The 27,580-nt window shown below is 41.0% G+C and overlaps 1 protein-coding gene across 3 annotated transcripts in view; it reads right to left on the reverse strand.

The window, feature by feature from the left end:
* The window catches only part of BRINP2 (BMP/retinoic acid inducible neural specific 2), a 117,635-nt gene that overhangs the window by 78,792 nt on the left and 11,263 nt on the right, over positions 1-27,580 (reverse strand). The gene's annotated exons all lie outside the window — the stretch shown is intronic.

Raw genomic sequence — 27,580 nt, forward strand, 5'->3', positions numbered from 1 at the left:
CATGCCAAGGAGCAACTAAGCCCATGCGCCAAAACTACTGAGCCTGTGCTCTAGAGCCCACGAGCCACAACTACTGAGCCCACACGCCACAACTACTGAAGCCCACGTGCCTAGAGCCCGTGCTCTGCAACAAAAGAAGCCACGGCAATGACAAGCCCACGCACCACAACAAAGAGTAGCCCTCGCTTGCCACAACTAGGGAAAGGTCGAGCACAGCAACAAAGACCCAATGCAGCCAAAAATAAATTAAAAAAATATATTTTTTAAAAATCAAAATAAAATAAAATAATCTTTAAAAAAAATTCAGTCAACAAGCTGAAAGCACTTGGAAGTTGATTCTTCCCTAGTTGAGCTTCCAGGTGACAATGCAGCCTGATTAACACCTTGACTGCAGACTTGTGAGACCCTGAGCAGAGAACCTAAGTCATGCTCAGATTCCTGACTCATGCGAAGTATGGAATAATTAATGTGAGTTGGTTTAAGTCACTAGATTTGTGGTAATTTGTTAGGCAGCTCCTTACTCTCAACCCACAAACATATCAATTATTTCGTGGCTTCCCATCACTCTTTAGATATATGTTTAAGAAATGATCAAACTAACCAACGAAGCTGTGAATGACCTGCCTCACCCACATCTCCAGTCTTGTATGTTCTACCCTGCTCTGTGCACTCACCATGAAGACCTTCTTAAGGACCTCCGACCAGTCTAATGTCCTTCAACCACAGGTCATTTGCTCCTCATGTTGCCTCTGCCTTGAGGGCTCTGTTCTAGTTCTTTCTTACTCAATTCTCTTCCTTAAGGAAGCCTTCCTTGATCTCCCTGTCAGGGTCAAATTTCCGATTATAGCCACCTGCAACCTTGAGTCTCTTTTACTCATAGCACTTGCCAACTATGATTTTACACAACTGTTTGAATCATTGTTTGATCAAGATCTGTCTCCCCTACTAGTCTTAAGTTACGTATAGGCTGCAGCATGACTCCTTTGGGCTCGTCATTTATCCTCAGTACTTAGCGTATTACCTAACACGTAATAGGCACTTAAATGTTCCTTGAGTGAATGAAAAGTGAACTGGATATGGCTTTTGTTTAGAGCACTGGATCTCACTTCATCTCAATGGATCCCAATTAGATCAAGGTTTATAAGGCTGACCCTCATTCCAGATTCAAGAATGGGAGTTCCAGACATGCCCTAGGCTTTGGGAAAAACCTACTACAACCAGAGAAATATTTACTCAATTTTTAGTCTTCAGGCAAACTCTTTTTAATGACAACCAACTACACATAAGGCCATGTGTTAGTTATCATGGGAGCTGCCAAAAGGTACAATGCAAAATCTCTGACTTCCCATAACAAGGAAGGACCCACCTTAGGGTCTCAAAAGAAAGTTGAAGAAACATTCCACCTTCTCTTTTATTAAAGAAACAGTCCTTTATGATCCAATTGATGAAGTTGAAATTGCCAGAAGACTCCTGTTCAAGCCTATCCCAATTAAATAAGGGACAAATTAGGAGAAAATAATCTGAAAGTATAGATACACCATCATAAGTTTAGGCTTCCAGAACCCTTGGATGTCTAAGTTCTATTCAACACCTGTGTTATACACTATGAGGCACAATAAATATTATCTTTGTAGCTTCTATTTATTCCACAAAATATTGACTAATGGCTACAGGCAACGCACTAATCATCTGCTTCCTTAATTTACATTCTAATGGGGAAGGGTGCATTCGGGAAGCATATCAACAAATAAATACATAATATATCAGGTAGTAACAGTTCCATGAAGAATAAAGCAAGGCAAGGGGATAGGGAGAAACAGTGAGGGTTGCTGTTTTGTAGAGAGTACTCAAGTAATGGGGTATTTGAGCAGACTTGAAGCAAGTGGGGTGTGAACTTAAGAGGGCATTTGGAGGATAAAAGCATGCCAGGCTTAGGTAGGAGTGAGTATAGGCAGGAGCTACAAGAATGACAAAGAGGCCGGAGTGGCTACAGGGCAGACAGGGAGTGAGAGAGTAGGAGGAAGTGAGGTCAGAGAGGTAGACGACCAGATTCTGTCAGACTCTGTAAGGACTCCAGCTGTAATGTGAATATAATAATCTGTTGTAGCAGCCTTGTTCTGGCTGCTCTGTTGACAATAGCCTCTAGGATTCCCTGGGTGGAGCAGAGAACTGTTCACAGGTCAGAACAACCAGGTAAAAAATGGTGATGGCTTGGACTAAAGTGGTAGCTGTGGAGATGGTGAAAAATGGTCAAATTCTCTCTATATTTTACATCCAGAGCCATTGGTATCTACTGATGCATTCACTGGTTGGAAGAATAAGGAAAAAAGAGGAGTCTGGTCATGCTCTAGAATTCAGTGCATTTTTTAAAAAAGAAGATATCCTTCAATCCCTTTCCTACCCTGCTTTCATGCAACAACATCAACAAAATAATCTTGGGACATGCCTGCATCCCAAATTTCTCAATCTAAACAAAATTTTAAAATCAGAATGCTAAGAAGCAATTTTTACCCTGAAAATGCTGTCATTTTTGTATCCGCCCCAAAGAAAGATGAGGCAAAGGGCTTCAGCTGGAGCGTGATGGAGAACTGTTGAATACAAGGAAATCTAGATCAGATGTTGTGAGTAACCAACTATGGTAATTAATCCTTAACAGCCCTCAATTCAATCTGCCTGGGACATTTGGGGGGAGGGTTGGTGGCCCTCCAGTCTCTTTCTACCTCAGAGGAGATGATGGTCAAAATGATCAGATAATCCTTCTCTTTGATGGTCTCGTGCTCTGCAAAGTTGCCCTTAAAAAGGCAAACAGAATGTGTTCCAGTGCATGTGGCCAAAGTTGGGAACACAAACCACCACCCTGCTGCTAACGGGTCATTGATTTTCCTCATGTTTCCTCCTGTCTCTAAGAGAATTATCATGCTGCCAAGATTAAAAGTTCATGACTTCAACGGTTTGGGAGCAATACAGTATAATAAGGGTGAAAGACCTTTACATACACTTCCTTACCCCCACCCTTACCCCCATCTTGCAATGAGAAAAATATCTAAGGGTGTTTTCTTTCTTTCCTAAGATATTACCTCGGGGATAAAAATAGAATGCTACATCCATTTGAATTTAGGTATGCCTGCCATGTGTTTGTGTATCTATGAGCGAATATTTTTTTTTCAGGATTAGGAAAGGGGATGTCAGATATGAGAAACAACAGAGAGAAGAAAATAAAGATTAAAATGGCTTTTCTTTTGACTCAGAAATCTTCTAATTGACAAATTTAAAGGGTGTCCTGCACAGCTAATCTGACTCTTCTAGTAGTATGTGACACAGATGTCACTCCACTTGCTAAAATATATTCTTTCATTCCTCAGCTGTTGAATGGCCAACGGACTATCTGTTACGTGTCAAGAAGGCTGGGGGTACGCCAGGGATGACGAGTCTGCTTCCTCAGGATCATGGACACTTCTGGCATCCCTTCTCAGGTTACTCCTTCTAGGCTCCCATGCTTTCCTTGTCTAGTATTTAAACAGGGTAGGTCCCTGCCTGCCACCCTTGGAGGACTTTTCTCCTCAGTCCCAAGGTTTCCCAACTCCCACAGTTTTCACTGTTACCCCTACAGCAGCGTCACCCAAATTTACACCTCAAGCCGAGCTCTCACACCTGAGCTCCAGAACTGCATGTGTGTGCGCGATTATTGGGTTTGTTAAAAAATTAATTAGGTACTGTGTGCTCATTGCAGCAAGTATAATACAGAGGTATAAGGAAATATTATTTTTTCCTTCCCTCTCCAATTCCTCTAGTCTGAATAAGAAATATGAACAGCTTAGTGTCTGTCTTTAAGCAACCTTCTCCCATCCATACTCATATAAATCTATACATACATCTGTTTATACGTTACATATATATATTTCTATATACATTTTCCATAGGCATCTTAATCTCAGTGCATCTTATATTTAAACTTCAGACCCAAACTTCTATGACTTCATGTTTTCTTTGCTTTGAATGTGGAATCATGCAAGAGTTTCCTAACACATCAATCCACCCCTCTAATCACCGGATGCACATCCATTCATTTCTCCCCTAATAGTTATTGTTCTAAAATACGAATCTGATCTGCTTAAAATCTTTCAGTGGCTCCTCACTGCTCCTACGAAAAAATTTAAACACATTTCCCTTGCATACCAGGGCCTTTAGTATCTGACTTCAATCTCTCATGCTTTAGTTTTCATCACACCTCATATTCCATCGTGGGCCCTCATCCAACACCTTATCCCTCATCCTATTCATCTATGCTTTCAGGTATATTCCATGCTTTGTCTTATCTCTGCTCCTTTGCATACAATCTTCCCTCTTCCTGGGTAGAGGTTTGTATTAGTCAGCTTGGGCTGCTACAACAAAATATCATAGACTGAGTGATTTAAACAACAGAAAATTCAAGTCCAAGATCAGAATGCCCTCATGGTTGGGTTCTGCTGAGACATCCCTTCCTGGCTTGCAGATGCCTACCTTCCTGTGGTGTCCTGATATGGGAGAGAGAGTGAGACAGAGAAAGGGGGAGTGGGGGAAGGGGAGGGAGAAGCCCAACCAGAGAGGTTCCCAGTCAGTAGGTCTGGGGTGGGGACTGAGAATTTGCACTTCTAAAAAGGTCCCTAGGGATGGCCCTCTGCTGTAGGAGGCATGCATTTGGAGGACCACTTCGCTGTAATAAAATGGGGTGAATATTAGCACTCAGCTCCTAAGTCTGTCATTGGAATGATTGGATGAGTTATAGGGTAAAGTGTTTAGAGAGGTGACTGGTCATGCTAATGGCCCAATGAATGTTAGCTGTCATAATTATTCTCTGCCTGGCAAAACTGTACACGTTTGTCATCACTCAGTTTAAATTTCACATTTGATGAAAAGCTTTCCTGATATTCCCTGGTAGAATGTATAGTCTTACACCTGTAGCCTCCTTACCCCATTATAGAATTCACACATACGATTGTAACTACTTACAACTTACACGAAAGCCTGTCTTCCACGGACTGAACTGCTTAAGGATAGGAGTTTTGTATTATTTACCTTTGATTTCCCAGAATATGCCTGACAGAGAGCAGCTGCCCAATGAATGTATTTTGATTGAAGAAATTAATGCGAAGAATCCCATGCATCTGTGAGAGTATACGCAGGGTTGCCTGGACTCAGTAAGAGCCTTGTCTGGTTATCATGTAGGTTTTCCCCTCAATTCTGACATATGAGATTTCCTCTCTTGACAGTGGTCCTCAATTCTGACAACACATTAGAATCATCTTTTACACCAAGCTGCTGCCTGAGCCCCTCCCCAGACCAAGCGGCGCAGAGTCTCTGGGTAGAGGGCTGGGCGCTGGAAAGTCCTCCAAGTTCATCAGGTGATTCTAATGGATAGCTTGAGCTGGAAATAAAGGAGCTAGGAGAATGCAATCAACTAAAGTGTGCATTTCATTCAACAATATCAGTCTTCTACTCCCGACCATGAATTTGTTTCTTATCCCAATATAAATTGTCAGCTTTGAACAGTTTTGAAAAGGGGTAAATAGAGAAATTAGCATTTGTAGAGCGCTCTACCATTTTCAAAGCACTTTCATACTCAGTGCCATCAAAATCTTAAAATAACCCAGTGAGGAAGGTATCATTATTCTTTACAAATGCTTTGAGGCAACAGCCGGCGGGGGCGGGGGGTGGAGGTGGTGGTGGTACACACCAAACACTTTTAAAAGAAACAACAAACGAGCAAAATGCCATCTGCCAGGTTTTTTTGCTCTTGGCGGATCTGTTATCAACAATGCTACCTGCAGGCCATCTTTGCTGGTCCTCTAGGACTTGGATTCCAAACATTTTTTTCCAGTTGGCTTTGGGGATACTTTGTTCCACGGCTGGCCAGTGACATCTGCTCTGCCCCTCGGCATCCCTAGGGGCACGTGGCTCTCTCCTAGATGCTTTTCAGGGACTGAGTCCCTCCCCTGCTTGCAGGAGTTGCTGTTGGATTGACTTCACTCTGCCCACAGCAACCCACAATTTCCCCAATCTCATGGTTAAAGAAACTTCAGCTGAGAGGGCTTAAATGACTTGGTTAGAGGCACAAAGTCAGTGAGAGAGGCAGGACTGGGATTCAAACCCAGATCAAGTAGGAAACAACTTAGGAGGACTCAGTACTCTGAGGGAAGGAGTGGGCACAGAAGAGTAGAGGATGCTGTAAGGAAAGAGAGGTCGCTGGACACATGCTTTGCCCTATGCGAGTCTGCCCAGGGCCATCTCTGAGTCTGTGGGCATAAGGTTAAACTATAAAAGAGTAACGATACCATTTTTAAATGGGTGAAGGGGGTCAAAAGGGGGCTGAAAGAAAAGAAATCAATTAGTTTGTCATCTGGCATAATAAAAGATTCCCTATTAAGTGGTAAACCTAACTTTATTAAATGCTTATTTTGATAGAGCTGTTAAGTGCTTAAATAAGAAAACACCATCAGCATAGAAATAAATACAGCACAGAGATGGGGTAAACGCAGAAAGAAGAAAGTCATCGTGGTACACTGGCAACACTTTTTTCACCTAGGAATCGAGAATAGGGTAAAAACAGGGAAAGTAGCAAGAGCTAGCTAGCTAGCTAATAAATAAGTAAGTACTACAAACGTGTGCAGTAAAGCTGTTTTGAAAAGTGGTACTTGCAGGATGCTTTGGAAGATTGTAATTTGGGGGAATACATGTGATAGTTCTTCTGTATTGTATTTAGGGAAGTATTTAAACTTAATAAAAAATAACAGTGTCACACCGAGTACCCTACACTGCAGTCGATACCCCTTAGTGGCCTATGAACTGAATTAATGAGCTAAGTTAGGTCCTAAAAACACAAAAGAGGAAAATGTTAGAGAGCACCCCTCCTTGTAACGGTGAGTGTTGTTTCTTGACCTGTTGGGATCAGTGGGGGTGTGTGTGTGTGTGTGTGTGTGTGTGTGTGTGTGTGTGTGTGTGTGTGTGTGTGTGTGTGTGTGTGTGTGTGTGTGTGTGTGTGTGTGTGTGCGCGTGCGCGCGCTGTCAGCACCTGAAGTTCATTCCATATGGTGGAAGAGTCAAAAAAGCATGAAAACCAACGGTGTACATAAATATTTAAAGATATGAAAGAGTGTAAAACATAAGATAAAATTGTAACAATAGTTGGCTAAACATGCCAGAATGTAAACATCTAAAAAGAGTATTTAGCTCAGCAGAGAAGTCCCTTAGGTACACTGTTTTATTCCAGGGATGTGGCAATGACCCAAAATATTTTTGGAAGCGTTTCCAAAACCTGAAGCACATCCTTGTAAATATAATTAATGGTGGCAAATATTTGTCCTTTGAGGAAATATTTTATGTTTAAATAATAAGTCCCTTAGAACCAAATATGATGAATAAAAGAAGACAATGAAAATGAGTGGGCTGCATTTAGGAAACTCCTGGGCTATAAACTCCTCAATAATGGAGGAGTTTAAATTTTTAAATTTTATACCTGCAGGTTCTGCCATATTGCTTGACATATGATAAGTGACCGAAAAGTGTTTGACGAAACAATGAACAAATGAGTAGAAAACATTTTGGTATGAGTCCCAAAAGTGATATTTTAAAAAGGATACCCAAGATACTCTAATTAGTAGAGTATCACTGGAGATAGTGATGAGCCTCTCAAAGGAATTAGAGGCTATTTGAGGGCCAGCTCTGATTGGGTAATGCAGGTCCTGATGTATATGCTTCATTCATATCCATGCGCGCTCACACACACAAAACTCATCACTTTATAGTCGTACCTTTTCTATCCATATGCAGATATGTACAAGACATCCCTATATGTATGGAAAGAGAGTTAAATCTTCTTAGTCATGGGTAGCTGTTCAGGAGACTGGGAAAAATGAGGGCTTATGAAAATCAAAAGGGGATAGAAGGAGATTTGAGACACTAAATGGTTAGATGCAAGATTTTGCCTGCAAATTAAGAATGTATCTTATCCTTATTGCCTGATATCAGGCAAATGATTATTTCTCAACTTCTTTGTGATCCTGTCCTTGGGTATCCTGGTGAGGTGGAGTCTGGGACACAGCACAGTGTCCTCAGTCTCGACCTGGATTCTCAGAGACATATTAGGGGAAAGAACCCCATTATCTATCCTCTTTGAATTGTGGATGACAAAACAATGGCAAAGTAAAATATCCTCTTTATGGAAAGAAGCAGGACTGAGTCATATGATACAGACAGACTTTTAGGGTGTCGCGTAGAAAATCTGCTTTCTACAACTTACCTTAAAAAATGTTATTGGATGAAACAGAAAATAAGGAAACAAAAAAAACCCTCCCATGTGTCTTCTATTGAGTAATAATGGGACATAAAGAATGTCAGTGATATTCTTTTCTGCATGGTACAAACAATAAGATATACAGTTAACCATCTCATAAGTATCACTACTACCTTCTCCATACGTCAATCTCTGTCTAGCCCTAACACCAGCATTTCTATTGCAATAGTAGCATGGAAAAATCTAGGGTCATGGGCGGGGAAGAATGGGATCTGGGATCTAGTTGCAGCTTTCAGCCATAACTAGCTCCGTGACCTTGAACAAGTTACTCCCCTGAGCTTTTGTTGCCTCCTGAATAAAATGGGGTGATTGGAATGGATGACAGCTAGGTCTCCTTCCAGCACTGGCAGGCTAATACTTTTTAAACAGTTTCACCATGTGATGGGAAAGACATACATGCATAGAACAATTCATTCTGTGAATGCCTCAACAGCGTGTTGAAAAGACCTCGCCTTTGTTGAGGGCACATGCTGGACACAGCAAGGTTCTCACTGTTAAATTCTACCTGAGACATGGTTTAGTAGCATGGCTCAAGTTCAAGAAAGCACACACTTTCATCTCCTTCCCCATGCAAAGAGAGACTGATAAATATTTTGTTAAATTGCCCAACAAAGGGGAAACTACGAATTTCATGCAATTTTATGGTTCCTGAAAGTTCTTCTAATTGAATTACCATAGGCGCTTGTTGGGAATTCCTGGCTACGTCCCCTATAATTCCATTAGTATTACCTCTGTGGATCCTATAAATGCCATTAACATAAGGCAGATATTTGCTTTCAATAAGATAACACAGATGATTTTGTTTAATTGTCTCTCTAATCCCTCCCCCTCACAGCCTGGGAAATCATTTACAATTGCTCAAATCCAGGCATTTGTTATTGCTGATCAAAACTGCTTTGGAAACATGACTGTGTTATTGAGGAGGTCTGGCTCCTTCCCTTCACCCATCACATGCTCTCGTCTTCGGCCATGCTTTTGTCTTCCAGGTGGGTGAAAAAAACCATATGTCCTGAGATCCTCACAATGAAACGTACAGGGAGGAAGGAGAAGTGTGGCCAGAGCCTGCCCCTGTCTTCACTGCACTGCATCTGGACACAAGACTCCCATGAACAGTTTATGCCTTACAGCCCAAGTGGGTTTCTTCTTCCCAGGCTCTTCTATCCCATATGGGCAGTGGTTGGCTACTGCTGGGTAGTTACATCCACTGGAACGGGCTCCCCCTACAGCCCTTGCAGGCTGGCTCTTACCACTCGGTCAAATCTTTGTTATTCTTGGACTATTCGGTCTTGGATATCCCTAAGTCTAATTGGTTTTTTAAGTTATTTGGTGTCTTTGCTTGTTTACCTTATGGTTTCAGCTACCTGATTGCTTATTCATTTCTGATTATTGGTTGAGAAGAGTAAAACCTGATCTCTTTTGCCCTGTTCATTGCTCCAATGAGATATTTGTAGGAAGGCTTGGGTAAATTAAGTTTTAAGTGTTTTGTGAATTGCATTTATTCATGTTCTGACCCACCACTATAAATAATCCAAAGTGGAACGTAAGGTCTGGCCACTGGTAGTCATAAAAGTTGAAACTCAGTTGGACCAGGGAGATGAGTGATGTTTTCAATAAGAGTAGGGCTTGGATGGGCTCATTTCCTCTCCACAAACCAACATATATACACAGACCCAGGCAGTGTAGTAAGAGAAAAGAAAATGTTAGACTGAGTTTGGGACCAGACGGCTTTCACAGTGGGTCTTCTCTAATCTCATCTCTATTTCTGCAAATCACTTCCCTCTTAGACTAATCCTCTGATAATTACCAGGCCCATCCGTCCACAGCTGAAGTGGGCATGCAACAGTATACTGAGAGGCATGATGATATATGCAGTGGGCTGTCAATTAAAGAAGCCAGGTCTCTTGTCTCAGCTGCAAAAGGTTTACCCGTTCCATGTTAAAGGAGGTTCAAACTGTCAAGGAACCTCCCATCAAAAATAAGAAGTAATAGGAAATGAAGTTCGCAGGAGACCCCGATTACCTCTGCTCATAGCAGAGCAATTATTGGAACAATAATTTCTGCAACATGAAAGTGTTGAATATTTCTCTTAACTGCTGAGAAAAATATTGGGCTTTTGCTTATCAGTTTGGGATGACATGATAAGAGCTAACATTTATGGGCCAGGCGACTGTGCTAAGCTCTGAATTATCTCATTCACTCCTCACCGTAAGCCCTATGAGGAAGATACATATCTATTTTCTATATAAGGATGCTTAGATGTGTTAAGTGACTCACCCATGATCACAGAACTAGTAGAGCCCAGAACTGAAACCAAAACTGTCTGACCCTAGAGTCTGTTCTCCTAAACACCCCCTGTGTGTATCTCTTTGCCTGGGTCCAAGTAGACAGACTGGTACCCAAAGCTCACTTCTAATCCCATGAAACTGCAGTCATTAGTGAAGAAGGAACCATCAGATGGGTCCAGTTTGCCTCTAGCTGCTTCACAGGGGATCCACATGCTTATCTTGACTGACTCCCACCAGGGGAAGAAAGAGAGGAGAGAACGGGAGCCTGCCAACCTCGACAGATGGTGTGTAGGCTGTTTTGGAGATGAGAAGAGAGAGATTTTTGCTGGCTGACAAAGAACAAGGGAAAGAGATTGGAGGGAAGTGTGACATAAGCAGAAAGAGCTAAACTTGAAATATACATGGAAGAGAAGAAGATTGAGGGATGGGGACTGATCTAGGAGACAGATGGATAAATAGACTTGAAAGAACATTTTTTAAATGCCACATAACTCCAGTCTAGTGAGGAAAAGTGAGTGAGAACACACAGTAAGAAATGAGAGAAGCAAGCTTCTCTCCAAAGTGTTTCTGCAGTTTCCCAGTGGAAAGATTCAAAAGACCCGTGAATGGTGTTCCCTCTACAAGGAGATAAGGATTCAAATTCATGTCCGGAGGAAACTTGCCCTCATCATTCTAGTTTGGAGTTAGCCTCACAGAAGAGCAGGAGTTGGGCACATTCTGAGGAAGCTTAAGATTGTATCAGTTCCCATCCATTGCCAGCTGAGTTCCAGAAAGGGGACAATAAGGTGAAATGGAATTTCTGTTCAGCTGAAGCTTATGGATGCGCTACCTGTCACCAAGCTGCAAGGACCCTCCCAAACCTCAGCTGACAGACTACTGGTGGTACGATCTGTGTCCCACATACTCACCTTTCCTCTTCCCTCCCAAGCCTAGCCTTCAATTATTTATGCAGTTGACCTAACATTAAGATGGTTTATTCATGAGGCTGCCTTAGGAGACAGGAGGTAGACAACCTGCTTTTGTGAGGGTCTCTCTGGAGAATGGCAGCTGTACACTGTGTTACTCCATCAACCTCTATGGGGACAAAACATCTCAATGTAAAGACCTCTGTTTAAAATAATGCTCAGTGTTGCATAGGTCCCAGGTTGAGAAGCATTTATATTGATATAGTTGCTTGAAGAAAAAAAACAAGAGATTCCTCAGCACCAGACGGTGTAAGTCTGTGTTAAGGAGGACAGATCAGTACCTCTGACTGGTTGGATTTGTAACAAGCCTGACAGTAATTAATTTACCATCCTGAAGGTAATTTACCGTTGTCCGCCATGGTTCTTCTCTGGAAGAGATCGGGGCAACCAAATGAATCATTCTGCCATCTCTCTACACCATTCACTGTGGACAGGGGCTTGGTCAGAGGTGGGGCTGTCTTGGGCCCTATTCTGGGAGGTTTGGTTACTAAGAAACCTGATTCCTAAACAGACCATGTTGACAAACAGGTCGCACCTGTCCGATAACTCTACGGCAGAAAATCCTGCTGAATGCATAAGAAAAAATATATGTATATATACTTTTTAGGTATCTTTTTTTCAGCTTTCTTAACAGCATTCTTTAGTCATTTGTTTGGATTTTTGGAATTAAGTCTAACTGGTTTCAATTAAGATCACATAATGTATAACTGCAATTTTCAACTTGCAATAAGACTTCTAAAAATGTTTTGTCACAGTTAGGACTGCATTAAAGACATCAGTTATGTTTCTCCCTGATCCTATATCCTGACCTTTTTCGCCTCCCGAAGAATTCTCTCAAGCTACAGATTTCCCTACAATTAACTTGTGCTTTGTCCTGAGTTAGCTTAATTGAAAACATCAAGCTAAAAAACCTCAGAAAAGATGTTTCATAAAGGTACAGGTGAAAGGGATGAGTTTTACCCCAAACTTATACACTTCAGTTTCTGCGCTTAAAAACAAAAAAGAATTCTCAGGAAAGATAGGTGTGGGTTTATTTTCTATAAACAATCACTGAGTTCTTAACCTACGCATAGTAATGAGTAGGAAGCTCTGTGAACTAGCGCAAACATAAAGTATAATGCATGCTCTAAGCAATCAACAAGGCTACCCAGGGATAAAACATACATATCTTGGAAGTTAAGAGGTAATATAAGGGGACTTCCCTGGTGGTCCAGTCGGTAAGACTCCAAGCTCCCAATGCACCAGGGGCCCAGATTTGATCCCTTGTGGGGAAACTAGATCCCACATGCATGCCGCAGCTAAACATTCCGCACGCCACAACGAAGGCCAGATGCAGCCAAAATAAATAATTTTTAAAAAGAGGTAATAGAAGAGTTAAATAGGTATCAAAGAGCTATCAGACAAAATATATTAATTGCCTGCTAAGGGGAAAATCTTCAAGATATTCATATGGCTCACTTCTTCACCTTCTTGTAGTATTTGCTCAAATGTTACCTCTTCATTGAGCCCTACCCTGACTACCCCATTTAATCTTGCACCTATCTAGTGCACCTATCTCCCCTGCTATAGTTTTGCCCATAGCACTTACTACTTTCTAACAAAAAATAAACTCACTAATTTATTATGATTTTTGTTTTTTTTTCTCTCTCTCCTACAAGAATATAAGCTCCATAAGGGCAGGGATTTTAATTCTTGTCTACTTGGTTCATTGCTCTATCTCTAGCTCCTAGAAAGAGTCTGGCACCTTGGAGAAACAATAAATATTTCATATATTCTCACTGTATGAGCTTGAAATTGAGTTAGATAGAATGAATATGAAACTAACGGATCATACACCATCATCAGGTGGGATCTCCCAGGGATGCAAGGATTTTTCAATGTCCACAAATCAAACAGTATGCTATACCACATTAACAAACTGAAGAGTAAAAAGCATATGATTATCTCAATAGATGCAGAAAAAGCTTTTGACAAAATTCAACATCCATTTATGAGAAAAACTCTCCAGGGCTTCCCTGGTGGTGCAGTAGTTGGGAGTCTGCCTGCCGATGCAGGGGACATGGGTTCGTGCCCTGGTCTGGGAGGATCCCACATGCCGCGGAGCGGCTGGGCCCGTGAGCCATGGCCGCTGGGCCTGCATGTCTGGAGCCTGTGCTCCACAACGGGAGAGGCCACAGCAGTGAGAGGCCCGCCTACTGCAAAAAAAAAAAAAGAAAAAGAAAAAAACTCTCCAGAGAGTGGGCACAGAGGGCACGTACCTCAACATAGTACAGGCCATATACGAAAAACCCAAGGCTAACAACATACTCAATGGTGAAAATCTGAAAGCATTTCATCTAAGATAAGGAACAAGACAAGGATGTCCACTTTCACCACTTTTATTCAACATAGTTTTGGAAGTCCTAGCCACAGCAATCAGAGAAGAAAAAGAAATAAAAGGAATCCAAATTGGAAAAGAAATAAAACCATCACTGTTTGCAGATGACATGATACTATACACAGAAAATCCTAAAGATGCTATCAGAAAACTACTAGAGCTCATCAGTGAATTCAATAAAGTTGTAGGATACAACTTTACTGTGTTAATACACAGAAGAAATCTGTTGCATTTCTATATGCTAATAATGAAAATCAGAAAGAGAAATTAAGGAAGCAATCCCATTTACCAACACATCAAAAAGAATAAAATACCTAGGAATAAACCTACCTAAGGGAAAAGACTCCAAAAACTATAAGACACTGATGAAAGAAATCAAACATGACACAAACAGATGGAAAGATATACCATGTTCTTGGACTGGAATAATCAATATTGTGAAAATGACTACACTACCCAAGGCAATCTACAGATTCAATCCTTATTAAATTACCAATCCTTATTAAATTACCAATGGCATTTTTCACAGAACTAAAACAAAAAATATTTAAATTTGTATGGAAACACAAAGGACCCCAAATAGCCAAAGCAATCCTGAGAAAGAAAAACAGAGCTGGAGGAATCAGGCTCCCTGAATTCAGACTATACTGCAAAGCTGCAGTAATTAAAACAGTATTGTAGGGCTTCCCTGGTGGCGCAGTGGTTGAGAATCTACCTGGTAATGCAGGGGACACGGGTTCGAGCCCTGGTCTGGGAGGATGCCGCGGAGCAACTGGGCCCGTGAGCCACAACTACTGAGCCTGCGCGTCTGGAGCCTGTGCTCCGCGACAAGAGAGGCCGCGACAGTGAGGGGCCCGCGCACCATGATGAAGAGTGGCCCCTGCTTGCCACAACTAGAGAAAGCCCTCGCACAGAAACAAAGACCCAACACAGCAAAAATAAATTAATTAATTAATAAACTCCTACCCCCAACATCTTAAAAAAAGAAAAAAAAACAGTATTGTACTGGCACAAAAACAGAAACATAGATCAATGGAACAGTATAGAAAGCCCAGAAATAAAACCACACACCTATGGTCAATTAATCTTCAACTAAGGAGGCAAAAATATACAATGGGGAAAAGTCTCTTTGGCAAGTGGTGTTGGGAAAGTTGGACAGCTACATGTAAAAGAATGAAATTAGAACATTCTCTAACAGCATATACCAAAATAAACTCTAACTGGATTAAAGACCTAAATGTAAGACGAGATACTATAAAACTCTTTGAGGAAAACATAGGCAGAACACTCTGACATAAAGTGCAGCAATACCATTTTGGATCCACCTCCTAAAGAAAATAAAAACAAAAACAAAAAATTGGACCTAATTAAACTTAAAAGCTTTTGCACACCAAAGGAAACAATAAAAAAAAAATGAAAACAGGGGCTTCCCTGGTGGCGCAGTGGTTGAGAGTCCGCCTGCCGATGCAGGGGACACGGGTTCGTGCCCCGGTCCGGGAAGATCCCACATGCCGTGTAGCAGCTAGGCCCATAAGCCACAGCCACTGAGCCTGCGCGTCTGGAGCCTGTGCTCCACAACGGGAGAGGCCACAGCAGTGACAGGCCTGCGTACCGCCAAAAAAAAAAAAAGAAAAGAAAAAAAAGAAAACACAACCCACAGAATGGGAGAAAATCAATGCAAACCATGAAACCAACAAGGGATTAATTTACAAAATACACAAACAGCTCATGCAGCTCAATAACAACAACAACAAAAAACTCCATTGAAAAAGAGGCAGAAGATCTAAATAGATATTTCTCCAAAGAAGTCATACAGATGGCCAAAAAGCACATGAAAAGATGCTCAACATCGTTAATTATTAGAGAAATACAGATCAAAACTACAATGAGATATCACCTCACTCCAGTCAGAATGGCCATCATCAAAAAGTCTACAAAGAGGAGACTTTAACACCCCAATTTCACCAATGGACAGATCATCCAAAATGAAAATAAATAAGGAAACACAAGATTTAAATGACACATTAGAACAGATAGACTTATTTGATATTTATAGGACACTGCATCCAAAAACAACAGAATACACTTTCTTCTCAAGTGCTCATGGAACATTCTCCAAGACAGATCATATCTTGGGTCACAAATCAAGCCTTGGTAAAGTTAAGAAAATTCAAATCATATCAAGTGTCTTTTCTGACAACAACACTATGAAACTAGATATCAACTACAGGAAAAAAACTAAAAAATACAAACACATGGAGGCTAAACAATACACTACTAAATAACCAAGAGATCACTGAAGAAATCAAAGAGGGAATTAAAAAAAACCTAGAAACAAATGACAATGAATACACAACAACCCAAAACCTATGGGATGCAGCAAAAGCAGTTCTAAGAGGGAAGTTTATAGCAATACAATTCTACCTCAGGAAACAAGAAAAAACTGAAACAAACAACCTAATCTTACACCTAAAGCAATGAGAGAAAGAAGAAGAACAACAACAAAAAAATGCCAAAGTTAGCAGAAGGAAAGAAATCATAAAGATCAGATCAGAAATCAATGAAAAAGAAATGAAGGAAACAAGAGCAAAGGTCAATAAAACTAAAAGCTGGTTCTTTGAAAAGATAAACAAAATTGATAAACCATTAGCCAGACTCATCAGGGAAAAAAGGGAGAAAAGTCAAATCAAAAGAATTAGAAATGAAAAAGGAGAAGTAACAACTGACACTACAGAAATGCAAAGGATCATGAGAGACTACTACAAGCAGCTATATGCCAATAAATTGGACAACCTGGAAGAAACGGACAAATCCTTAGAAAAGTACAACCTTCCGAGACTGAACCAGGAAGAAACAGAAAATATGAACAGACTAATCACAAGCACCGAAATTGAAACTATGATTAAAAATCTTCCAACAAACAAAAGCCCACGATCAGATGCCTTCACAGGTCAATTCTATCAAACATTTAGAGAAGAGCTAACACCTATCCTTCTCAAACTCTTCCAAAATATAGCAGAGGGAGGAACAATCCCATACTCATTCTACGAGACCACCATCACCCTGATACAAAAACCAGACAAAGATGTCACAAAAAAAGAAAACTACAGACCAATATCACCGATGAACATAAATGAAAATATCCTCAACAAAATATTAGCAAACAGAATCCAACAGCACATTAAAAGGGTCATACCCCATGACCAAGTGGGGTGTATCCCAGGAATGCAAAGATTCATCAATATACAAAAATCAATCAATGTGATACACCACATTAACAAACTGAAGGATAAAAACTACATGATAGGGCTTCTCTGGTGGCGCAGCAGTTGAGAGTCCGCCTGCCGATGCAGGGGACGCGGGTTCGTGCCCCAGTCCGGGAAGATCCCACGTGCCGCGCAGTGGCTGGGCCCGTGAGCCATGGCCGCTGAGCCTGCGCGTCCGGAGCCTGTGCTCCACAATGGGAGAGGCCACAACAGTGAGAGGCCCGCGTACCGCAAACAAACAAACAAAAAACTACATGATAGTCTCAATAGATGCAGAAAAAGCTTTCGACAGAATTCAACACCAATTTATGATAAAAACCCTCCAGAACATAGGCACAGAGGGAACTTACCTCAACATAATAAAGACCATGTATAACAAACACAGAGCCAACATCATTCTCAATGGTGAAAAACTGAAACCATTTCCTCTAAGATCAGGAACTAGACAAGGTTGCCCACTCTCATCACTCTTATTCAACAGAGTTCTGGAAGTTTTAGCCACAGCAATCAGAGAAGAAAAAGAAATAAAAGGAATCCAAATTGGAAAAGAAGAAGGAAAGCTGTCACTGTTTGCAGATGACATGACACTATACATAGGGAATCCTAAAGATGCTACCAGAAAACTAATAGAGCTAATCAATGAATTTGGTAAAGTAGCAGGATACAAAATTAATGCACAGAAATCTCTGGCATGCCTATACACTAATGATGAAATATCTGAAAGAGAAATTAAGGAAACATTCCCATTTACCACTGCAATAAAAAGAATAAAATACCTAGGAATAAACCTACCTAGGGAGATAAAAGACCTGTATGCAGAAAAGTATAAGACACTAATGAAAGAAATTAAAGATGATACAAACAGATGGAGAGACATACCATGTTCCTGGACTGGAAGAATCAACATTGTGAAAATGAATATACTACCCAAAGCAATCTACAGATTCAGTGCAACCCCTATCAAACTACCAATGGCATTTTTCACAGAATTGGAACAAAAAATTTCACAATTTTTATGGAAACACAAAAGACTCTAAATAGCCAAAGCAATCTTGGGAAAGAAAAATGCAGCTGGAGGAATCAGGCTACCTGACTTCAGACTATACTACAAAGCTACAGTAATCAAGACAGTATGGTACTGACACAAAAACAGAAATGTAGATCAATGGAACAGGTAGAAAGCCCAGAAAGAAACCCACGCACATATGGTCACCTTATCTTTGATAAAGGAGGTGACCTTTATCAAAGTGGAAGAATATACAATGGAGAAAAGACAGCCTCTTCAATAAGTGATGCTGGGAAAACTCGACAGCTACGTGTAAAAGAACAACATTAGAACACTTCCTAACACCATACACAAAAATAAACTCAAAATATATTAAAGACCTAAATGTAAGGCCAGACACTATCAAACTCTTTGAGGAAAACATAGGCAGAACACTCTATGACATAAATCACAGCAAGATTCTTTTTGACCTACCTCCTAGAGAAATGGAAATAAAAACAAATATAAATAAATGGGACCTAATGAAACTTAAAAGCTTTTGCTGAGCAAAGGAAACCATAAACAAAACAAAAAGACAACCTTAAGAATGGGAGAAAATATTTGCAAACGAAGCAACTGACAAAGGATTAATTTCCAAAATAATACAAGCAGCTCATGCAGCTCAATATCAAAAAAACAAACAACCCAATCCAAAAATGGGCAGAAGACTTAAATAGACATTTCTCCAAAGAGGATATACAGATTGCCAACAAACACATGAAAAGATGCTCAACATCACTAATCATTAGAGAAATACAAATCAAAACTACAATGAGGTATCACCTTACACCGGTCAGAATGGCCATTATCAAAAAATCTACTAACAGTAAGTGCTGGAGAGGGTGTGGAGAAAAGGGGACTCTCTTGCACTGTTGGTGGGAATGTAAATTGATACAGCCACTATGGAGAACAGTATGGAGGTTCCTTAAAAAACTACAAATAAAACTACCATATGACCCAGCAATCCCACTACTGGGCAAATACCCTGAGAAAACCATAATTCAAAAAGAGTCATGTACCACAATGTTCATTGCAGCTCTATTTACAATAGCCAGGACATGGAAGCAACCTAAGTGTCCGTCGACAGATCAATGGATAAAGAAGATGTGGCACATATATACAATGGAATATTACTCAGCTATAGAAAGAAACGAAATTGAGTTATTTGTAGTGAGGTGGATGGGCCTAGAGTCTGTCACACAGAGTGAAGTAAGTCAGAAAAACAAATACTATATTCTAACACAAATATATGGAATCTAAAAAAAATGGTTCTCATGAACCTAGGGGCAGGACAGGAATAAAGATGCAGATGTAGAGAATGGACTTGACACGGGGGAGGGGAAAGATAAGCTGGTACGAAATGAGAGTATAGCACTGACATATATACACTACCAAATGTACAATAGATAGCTAGTGGGAAGCAGCTGCATAGCACAGGGAGATCAGCTCGGTGCTTTGTGACGACCCAGAGGGGTGGGATAGGGAGGATGGGAGGTAGGCACAAGAGGTTGGGGATATGGGGATATATGTATGCATATAGCTGATTCACTTTGTCATACAGCAGAAGCTAACACAACATTGTAATGCAATTATACTCCAATAAAGATGCCAAAAACCCAAAAGTCTACAAACAATAAATGCTGGAGAGGGTGTGGAGAAAAGGAAACCTTCCTACACCATTGGTGGGAATGTAAATTTGTACAAACACTATGGAGAACAGTATCGAGGTTCCTTAAAAAACTAAAAATAGAGTTACCATATGATAGAGAAACCCCACTCTTGGGCATGTATCTGGAGAAGACCATACCTCAGAAAGATACATGCACCCCGATATTCATTGTACTATTTACAATAGCCAGGACATGGAAGCAACCTAAATGTCCATCAACAGATGAATGGATAAAGATGTGGTACATATATACAATGAAATATTACTCAGCCACCAAAAAGTGAAATCATGCCATTCGCAGCAACATGGATGGACCTAGAGACTGTCATACTAAATGAAGAAAGTCAGAGAAAGATAAATATCATATGATATCATTTATTTGTGGAATCTAAAAAAATGATACAAATGAACTTATATACAAAACAGAAACAGACTCACAGACTTAGAAAACAAACTCATGGTTACCAAAGGGGAAGGGTTGGGGGGAGGGATAAATTAGGAGTTTGGCGTTAACATAGACACACTATTCTATATAAAATAGATAAGCAACAAGGACCTACTATATAACACAGGGAACTCTACTCAATATTCTGTAAGTCTGTAATAACCTAAATGGGAAAAGAATCTGTAAAGAATAAATAAATATATATATGTATAAGTGAATCACTTTGTTGTACATTTGAAACTAACACAACATTGTAAATCAACTAAACTCCATTATAAAGTAAAATTTTTTTTAAATAAAAATAAATATAAATAAATAAATAAATGAAACTCAATGAGTTACAATACCTGCTATAAGGAACTCACAGAATATCACTAACAACAAAGATAAACAATAATAACAACAACATTGATAGTTGCTATTTACTGAGCACTTATTTTGGACTTGTCACTGTGCTAAGCTCGTTATTTATTTTGTTAATTTCCACAATACTCCTTTTAGATAGATATATTAACTCCATTATATTGATAAGAAAACAAAGGCTCAGAAAATTTAAATCACTGGCCCCAGATAACACAGCAGGAAAGTTGTGGGGTTGTTGGTTGTTGGGTTAGAATTTCAGCTCAAGACTCTTTCACTCCAGAATCCATAACTTTTTTTATCCTTTTAATTATAGAACTTTTCCAAACATATATAAAAGTAGAAAGAATCATGTTATGAACCCCTCTGCACGCACTGCTCAGCTTCAGCCAACAATGATAAATCCACAGCCAACTTAGCTGTTAGAGGTCATGATCTTAATGACTTACTGTATGAAGAAATAAGTGAAACAGAAATTTTACTCCTTATGAGCAGAAGAGCAGGACTCTACACACAGGAGTGGTTAGGAAAGCCTCCAGAAGGTCCACTTTGGTTAAACTCCCCGCCTCTTCCTCCTCCTTCCCACCAGCTGATCATCCAGGCTTTATGTGAAGCCCCAGGGGATGGACTGCCCTGTCTCTGCTCTGTTCCTGACCCTGTGCTCAGGATTCATGAGGCCTGACCCAAAGGAAAATTGCATGAGAACTCATTTCGGTGGGTGTATGTGCTAAGGTTGGAAAGAAAGAACTTTCCACTAAAGCTCATAACAGTCACAGGGTTCAGAGTCCAGAGGAACAAGTTCAGAAAGGGAGACCTTTGAAGTAGCCAAGGACTAAGACCAGATATCTCTTTGGGCTTCTGGGGCTGGTAGCTGATGGTCAGCCTGGAAGCACCATAAGCATTTTGTGTTTAGAGATGGGTACACAGTAACAGCAGGAAACAGCTGACTTAGGAAGTCAGAGAACTTGGGGTATAAGAGGGGTGCTGGGAAGGCTTATTTCCCAATGATCCTGAGGTGATTTTGAGCAGCTCCTTCTAAGCTCCCATGAATGGAGAGCCAGTCCACAGATGTCTACCCTTTCTTTCCTCCCCTACCTTCTCCAAGTGGTTGAGAGTAAGAATCAGGGATTTGGGTTAGACAGACCTGACTTGGGTTCAGACTCTGCCTCTCCCACTTACATGACCTCAGGCTAATAAAAAACTTGTCTAAATCTCAGCTTCTACAGTTTATGTTTGTAGGGTGTGTAAAGTGATGCTTAGAACACATTAATTCTCTGGGAATCAGGGTTGGAAAATTCTTCCTCACTGTCATGGGATACTTCAGCATTCATTAATGAAGAAGATGCAGAGATCCCTAGTGAAATATGCCTATAACTAATATTATCCCTATTTTTACAAAGGAGGAAATTGAAGTAACCAGGAGTCCTGGTTGGATTGTAAGTCCCAGTGACCCACATCTCACATGCATTTTGGAAGAGAGCCAGGATCCTGAAGCCAATTCCCTCTCACTCCTCAGTTCCTTCGCACTTCCCAGGGTTATAACTTTGACTTCCCATTACGTCCACATTAACACCCTTGAAAGTCCTGACCTTTTCTCAAAGGTCTCCTAGTGTACCATGTCATCCCCAGGCCCTAACAGTACAGGAACAAGAAGCTGAACACCTTCCCTGTGCATAAGTACTGTATATATCTGTATATATACATATACACACACACAATGTATGTATATATGTATATATACAGTGTAGGTATATATATAATATATGTGTATGCATATATATTTGTGTATGTGTGTGTGTGTGTGTATATGTGTGTGTGTGTATATATATATATATATACACAAACATATTTCTTATAACAATGTAGATATCATTTGTCTCTCTTCTCCTCTCTTTCTATTAAGATTAGAAAACTGAGGGCAAAGGAGGTGAAGTAACTTGCCAAAAGCCAACTTTGGAATTGTGTCATCCAGCCCAGCTTGGCCCTTCAGGGGTACCTCCCATGCTCAGGAACAATGAGGGAGTTGAGAGTGGAGTAGAAAGACAAGGGCCAGACTACTGCATTCCATACCAAGGTGTCAGCAGGGTGCTCAGATCTTCAACTCAGTTTGGGATTTGGTAGGCACAGAATTCTGCACCTAATTGCTGTCCATGAATCGTCTTTGTCAGGTTGTTTTGCTAAGCATATTCTGTCTTTAAGTACAGCAAAATCTTTCAGAGGTTCAGGTGGTCATTATAATAAATTCTCTGATGAATATGGGGCAATGATCCCAGGCCCTCATGTATAGGAGAGAATCCTCAGGCACTGAGGTAGCATGGCTCCTGAACAGGTTATGTCTGCTGGAGCTGTCATTCCTCCTGGGCATAAATTTCCAGAACCTCACTACTGAAGGAGAGGCTGATAGAGCAGTTAACAGGGTAGGCTCTAGAGGCAGACTGCCTGGGTTCAAATCCCACTGCATCACTTCCTAACTCTGGGATCTTGAGCAAATTATTAGCCTCTTAGAATATCAATTTCATTTTCAGTGAATGGGAATAATAAAAGTATCTGACTTATGGTTTCTTCTGAGAAAAAAATGAGTTAGTACCTATTACAAATAAAATGTAGAGTTATGCCTGGGAAATAGCCAATGCTTAACAAATTATGGCTATTATACCAAACACATCTCCAGACTACAAGATATCCCCACGGTCAGTGATTCCCCCAACTCCGCACTCGCTTTGTTCATTCTCTCCTTGGGCAATTTAATTAGTAGTAGATCTGGCCTGCAATATCACCTTTTTCCAGTAGGTGTTGCTCACTCCCTTATGGCAATGTTTTCCATATCAAATTAAGCAACATATTAAGTTCAGCAACAAATTAAATTTAAATAAGTAAAAGTTTCAAGGTCCAGGCATATTGGAAATATTTGGTAAACAAAGTTGAAACGATTTCTTTATTGCAGAACTTTTCGGATCTTCTAACATGCTACATGTATTGTAAACCTACAATTGTGTATGAGGGGATGGGTGTAAGAGGGGAAAGTACTCTGTTCCCCAACTTTTCCAAGCACAGACACTTTTATTCTACATGACACCCATTAACTACTTAAGGGACATTAAAGTTCTACCAAACCAAGTTGGGTAACATTTCATTTGGATTGCCTTAAAATGGTGTTTCTCAAAGTGTGGTCTCTATATTACCTGCTTGTTAAAATGCAGGTTTCTGAATTTCACACAAGACCTACAGAATCAGACTCTGAAATCAGGCCTGAAGATTTTGCATTTGAACAAGTTCTCCAGGTGCACATTAAATTTCGAGAACCGTGGCCTTAGAGAAAACACTTCCCTAATTTTGGAATTCTATACATTTGAAATCCTGAATACTAAATTTCCTTAATAAGAAGAATACTTGTTAACTTCCCAGAAGTCCCTATCTTAATGAAAAGTGTAGACTGTGGTATAAATAGTGAGGTTTGTTTGTTGGTTTAATTGCATAAACAGTAAAAGTTTTCCCTGTGCTAGGTATTGTGCCAAGGAGCTGGGGATACAATGACAAAGATGACTCAGATCCTGCCTTCAAGGTATTTACAGTCTATAATTAAGAAGGGAACTGGGGACACTTAGCATCTTGCCTGGAATCATTGTAGGGCCTTGGCCGCAGTCACCTTAGTAATCGAGTTCACATAGGATACGGGGGTAGGGGGCTCCTTCTAGGAATTAAAGTAGGGAGAGGAAGAATTAATTTCTCTCTTACATGGCTCAGTCACAAATGAAGATGTTTTTTGGTTTGTTTTTGATATCCTGGGGAAAAAATGCAGTAGGAAACAGGACAAAGGCGGCAAATGAAGTAAAGGATGAGAGTGGGAAGTAAGGGGAGAGGAAACCTAATAGCGATATGGATTAGGGGGAGGGGAAAAAACCCCAAAAAACCCTGCTGACTCTGTTCAGTTTAAGGTGAGAAATAACAGGATTAGAATGTCAGACTGCTGAGTCCTGCAGACGTGAACCATAAACCTTCTCCGAGCTGTTCAGCGTTTTTCCTCTGCAGTCACTAATTAAATATTCCCTTGAAATAAAATAAAATAAAATGGCTTTTTTTATTTTGAGTCAAATAGAAGGCATATTATGAGGCTATAATGGGGCCAGGTATCTGGCTGACCTACACAGGCGTGAACGTGGGAAGGATCTACCGGAGGGACATCAGGACAATAGAGGGCTTATCTCTGTCTTAAACTTTTCATAATCACTCCTCATTTCACGTGCAACTTTTATAGCCATTTATTTTCACATGTAGTCTCTTTGTCCTAACTAGCAGTAACTGAAAATACGTGGAATTCCCCGTTGTGTTATTTATGCAGAGCTATAAGCCAGAGGCTCCTCAAGGACATTATAAGTAATATTTGAAGTCTAAAAATCATCCACGTGTTCAATGGGAAAATTGAGCAGGCAAAGCTCAGGAGTTGCCCCAAATCAGGGTGGCTCAACAATTCAGTGTCCTTTGCACTATTCTCCTCTCTTATCCAGATAATATCTCTATAATAAACTGTCCACATTCTTGCACACAATGCTTGCTATATTGGTAGATGTCTCAGTCTCTTCTCACTCATTTCACGACAACACAGTGTCTGTGTCCCAAGCTCAGTCACTGATATATTTATGATCAAATATCCAGCACCTGAGGCCACAGTGAGTCCATTTTCCATTTCACTTTGCTCTCCTATGAGGAGCAGGTCTGCCACTAAATAAGAATTTAAATAACTAAAGCCTAACAGAGCTGTCACTGGCCCTGTGTTCTTCTGTTGTTTGCCTGAGCAAAATCCATCATGACTCTATATGCATATGCCATGTGTCAACTGTGTTAAAATTAGCCAATTTTCCTAAGCATAAAAGTGGATTTTTGTCATATCACATGAACCATATATCACAGAAACAAACCAGTTTTTGTTGTGGTTTTTCTTTTCTTTCCAAAATGCATTAAGTCTTTTTAAGTCATTGCTGAATCCATTTCACTCACTGCATTTTTGAGGTACATTTAAAGAAACCAAGCAGAGGAAAGAAAAGTCTCATACAGTGCTGTCACCTGGAGAGAAATCTAGTTCATTATCAAGCCAACCACGCCTAAGAGGCTGGGTTGCTACACCTGCTTTAGGTAATAAATACCTCATATGTATGCTGCCCTGCATTGAAAATTTGGGATAGTGCAAAAATAATTAAAATTTAAGAAAATAAGATGATAAAGAAAAAGAACTGTCACTTATTGAGCACTCTCTATGTACCAGACATTATAGGAAGTGCTAATTCTCCATTATTTCATTTCATAGTCAAAACTATCCCATGATATGAGTACAGAATATACCCATTTTACGGATGTGGAAACTGAGGCTTACATAGTAACTTGGCAAGCAACTTGTCACGGTCACATAGCTAGTACATGGCAGACCTTGCCAATGACTTGAACCCAAGTTAGTAGTCCCTGAGCCTATTCTCCCCATGACTAGGTCATCTCATCTGTAACTGAAAGCACATTAAACATCTACAGACACGATATTGAGGTATCAGTGGGCATCTAGGCCAATTCTTGCACTGCAGGTTTCTTAACAAAGGTTATAGGGGTGTTGTCACGGGCTCAGCTGCCTTGGGTTTCTCTCAGTCAAATAAATCCCCATTTAGCTTTGGAGAAGGAAGAGGAGGAGATGAGGTGTCTTATGTTCTCCCACCACCAGCACAAGGCGCTGCTTTTAAGGACTGTGGATTAGAGCAAGCCTTTGGGAAATTCTGCTTGAGCCCCTGCATAACGCCTCCGAACCTTGCTAAGATCAGGAGGGATGCAGCCAATGTACTGAATAGGCAGCTGTCGGTACGGTCCCTTTTGAGGGGCCTACAGCTCCTCTCAAAAGGGAAAAACACCAGTCTCCTGCTTGGGTTAAAATCTGTGAATTTATGTTTCGAAATGCTCAAGTGTTAATTGAGAGGGCAGCACATTAAATCATTATTAGTCATTAATACTTCAGCACAAATTAGTTGATCAGGTTACTGAGACGTGTCAAGGGCCCTGAGGAAAAGATATTTTGATGGAGGTGGTGGGGCAGGGAGGGAGGGAAGGCGGAAGGACCAAAGTATTGCTTCTAACACACACACACACACACACACACACACGCACGCACGCACGCACGCACGCACGCACACGTCCTCCGTTGTCCCTTTGGAGCTTGCCAGGACTGTACTTACAGGTAAGTGTTTTAACAAAGGTTCCAACCACTCCTCAGCATCCTCCAGGCAAGAACCTCGCCTGCGCCTCAAGGCCGGGGGCTTGTAACACAGCCTTCTGCCTCTAGGGGTCTCCAGTGCCTCGAGGCTTCAGGAGGATGCTGACCTTGCTCTGTTACTCTGCAGGGCTCAAATCCCAAAGGGCCAAGGTTGCGGAAAGCGGAAGAGGCACGTGCGGGGAGCTCCCGAGGACCCCATCACCCACCGGAGCACTGCTCATCCACCTCCCTTGCTCCTGCCCGCTGAACACCGAGTGAGGGGGAGGCAGAAATTAACTGCCCCCGCCCTCCTTAATGAGTGCTTAAGCATTCTTATACCTCAAGGAGATTCCAAGGACTTCCCTCCGCAGACCCACCCCACACACTTCCTGGAAGCCCCATCTCCAGGCTACCAGACTCCACCAGAGCGCCAATCGCCCCTGTCTCAGCCCGGGCTCACGATGCTATACAAGGCCCCCGGAGTAAGGGACAGAGCGGGGTCCCCCCTGCCCTGATGGCCAGACTCTTCCTGAGGCTTGGGCAGCGGAAGGGAAAGGACAGGACGGTGAGGGAGGACCACAGCCTGGCTCCTGGGACACCTGAGTGCCCTATG

Source organism: Globicephala melas, chromosome 1, assembly GCF_963455315.2.
Source record: "Globicephala melas chromosome 1, mGloMel1.2, whole genome shotgun sequence".
In the NCBI taxonomy this organism is placed as follows: domain Eukaryota; kingdom Metazoa; phylum Chordata; class Mammalia; order Artiodactyla; family Delphinidae; genus Globicephala; species Globicephala melas.